Source organism: Hyperolius riggenbachi, chromosome 1 (assembly GCF_040937935.1).
Source record: "Hyperolius riggenbachi isolate aHypRig1 chromosome 1, aHypRig1.pri, whole genome shotgun sequence".
NCBI classification, from domain to species: Eukaryota; Metazoa; Chordata; class Amphibia; order Anura; family Hyperoliidae; genus Hyperolius; species Hyperolius riggenbachi.
The window spans coordinates 237,675,557-237,678,337 of NC_090646.1; the positions used below are offsets into that span (position 1 = coordinate 237,675,557).

General features: G+C 38.1%; 1 protein-coding gene across 2 annotated transcripts in view; it reads left to right on the top strand.

Annotated features, from left to right (window-relative positions):
* LOC137503931 (endomucin-like) overlaps positions 1–1,828 on the top strand; it is a 140,746-nt gene extending 138,918 nt beyond the window's left edge. For both annotated transcript variants that reach the window (XM_068231678.1, XM_068231687.1), the window contains one exon: positions 1–1,828. This exon is cut by the window's left edge and continues 1,430 nt beyond it. The gene's annotated coding sequence lies outside the window, so the exon portion shown is untranslated.
* The last annotated feature ends 953 nt before the right edge of the window (positions 1,829–2,781 follow it).

Below are 2,781 nucleotides of genomic sequence, written 5' to 3' on the forward strand. Positions count from 1 at the left end.
GTTACACCCATGCTGACAGCTGTTTTGTACATTTCCCTGCTTCATCAGAGGCCACAAGATAAGGTTTTTCAAAGCCTTCAAAAAAGGTAACTACAGTTAGTCTTTAAAGGTATTACCTAAAATGGCATTTGTTATTTTGACAAAAAGTATGTTTTTAAATTCTCATGACTCACACTGGAGCACACCACACTTATGTTGCTATAAGTATCCCAGCTAAAATGACTTTGCTCCAGGCATACCCGATGACCAAGGAATGCAAACTACTAACAACCAGATGCACCTAATTACATTAAAATACTCTTTAGTTCATCACCTTTTTCACTAAAATTATTAAAATACTGTTAATGTAAATATTTTAATTCTGTCTATCTACTGTATCTAACTAGCTTTATGATATTTTTTTTATCTGCAGTCTTCAGCACAGCAGAAATAAGAATAAAGCTACCACAGACTTATTGAGTATATTCTAACATGAACCTCAGGCCACTCCACTAGATCAATATGTAGTCTACACAGTACTACTTTATTGCAACATTTTGCACACAGGCTTTGTTGAGGGTGGAAAGGCAGTGTGGAATGAAGTTGATCAGAATCAGGAAGAATCCGATACCAACTGGTGATGATGCCAGTACTTGGGCTGACCTTTCAGTTTCACATCTCCACAGAAACATAGTGTGTGTCTGTTAGCTGGGCATCCTGCCAATGCAAAAAGGGTGTCATCAGTGTAAGGGCTCTTTCACATGCGCAGCTGACAAGTGGTGAAGTCACTGCCTGTCAGCTGCTCTCCTGCACTCGCCGGGCACTTGTTAGCGCCTGGTACCTGAGCACTACCGGTTCCCCCCCCCCCCCCGGCCATGGAGTGAGATCTGAGTGCTGCCGCAGCCGTGCTCTGACTTGACATGTTGCATTCCTCCACCGCCCAGTAACACCACCGCTTGTCAATGCTTGACACGCGTGGTGCTACAACCACTGCAATTCGGCTGCCCTTTAATTGCATGCGAATTGCATTGCACTGGCGGGTGGTAGACAGGAGGCTGAACTGCTCTGCAAACTCGCAGTTCAGCTGCCTGTATAAAAGGCGCCTTATACTGTTCATTTATTGTGTAGTGAGCTAGCAGTTGATACCAAAAAACTACAAAGCTGAAACAGGTGATGCCACCCCTCAAACACAACACTATAGGTGTGGTGCTAAAATTGAAAGGGTGGTTAAACAAAACGAGAAGATTTTAGCAAATGAAACTGCTCACACATGTAATTTAACCACCTATTAAGGGCTTGTTCACACTATGAGACTTTTTTTTTTAGAAATCATTCTAAAAGCGATTGTGCAATGATTTCCTATGACAGTGTTCACATGTGAGCGTTTCGATTTTATTAAAATAACAAACGCGCTACATGTACGATTTTCTGAGCGTTTTGGCTCAATGGAAGGTATACGGAAATTGCAAAGCGCTTGAAAAAGAGCTTTGTGTTGCAATTTCCTGAGCGCTTTGATGAATACATATCAAATTGTATTTATTCATTTCCGGGATAAAAATCGCTCTGCAAAACTGCTTAGAAAAGCGGTTTTCTAAGCCAAAATCGCTCTGAAAGCACTTGAAAAAGCTCTTTCAAAATCACCCCATAAATCGCCAGTGCTAATGATTTATAATGTGAACAAGGCCTTAGATATTAACCTGGAGTTCTAAATCCATAAAATACTTCTGTTACTGAACTTAATGTACCAGCGTTCTTTCGTATAATTAATGCTGTTAAAACATGAGATATTACATATGTACCATTTACTGTTCTTTTTATTTTTAATAAAAAAATAGACATAACAAATGAACTGGATGATTAAAATGCTTCAAACATGATTATACTGATTCTGCAAAAAAAAAATAAAAAAAAATCAAGATACATTAGATGTAAGAGTACTGCTCATAGAGTGGTATAAGAAATTGTGTACCACCTTCCAGATTTTCCTTTTATTGCATGTTTGTCACACTGAATGGTTGGTTACCTTTATGCATAGACATAGGTAGCATAGACACAGGTAGTATGCATAGACGTAGGTAGCAATTTAACAGTGTTAAATTAATTTATCCGATGCTGGGTACACACGTTACGTTTTTTCGTGCGATAGATGGATCAGATAGATAAAATACATCATGTCCGATATTGCTCCCGATCATTTCCGTGCTCGATTTCGCATAGCGGTGAATGAAAAAAGATAAGAAAAATGAATGAAGATAAGAGAATTGAGCACAGAATCGAGTGCGGAATCGTGCCGCAAAAACGATCGGGTCGGAGAATCGCACGAAAAAAATCTAACGTGTGTACCCAGCATAAGAAACACACCTCACTTATGTGACGACTTACGAGTAAAGCCCCGTTTGAATTTAATAACTGGTTGAACTAACTCAACACAGCTAAATAATTTAAGTTCATTTTAGTCTTTGCCAAACTGCTTTCTTTGTTTTAAGTATTTGTCGAATTTTATTTTTGAGCATTTAAAGTACTACTACATCATCTCAAATTAGTTTAAGTCAGTACTAATTAGACCAAACCAAAATGTTACCAGTTTACCAAATTTCCAGAGCCTTTAAAGTGCAGTATCATTTTAATGGTAAACAAACAAGTTCCTTTAGGGGAACAACATCCTTCCATAGATTTAATCAATCATTTCTAAATATCACTTACTTTTTCCTTTGCACTGTATTTACCAGATGTACATGAAACGGAGTTACATATGTCTATACACGAAGTGAGCACTAATTTGGCATAATAAATTCATCATAA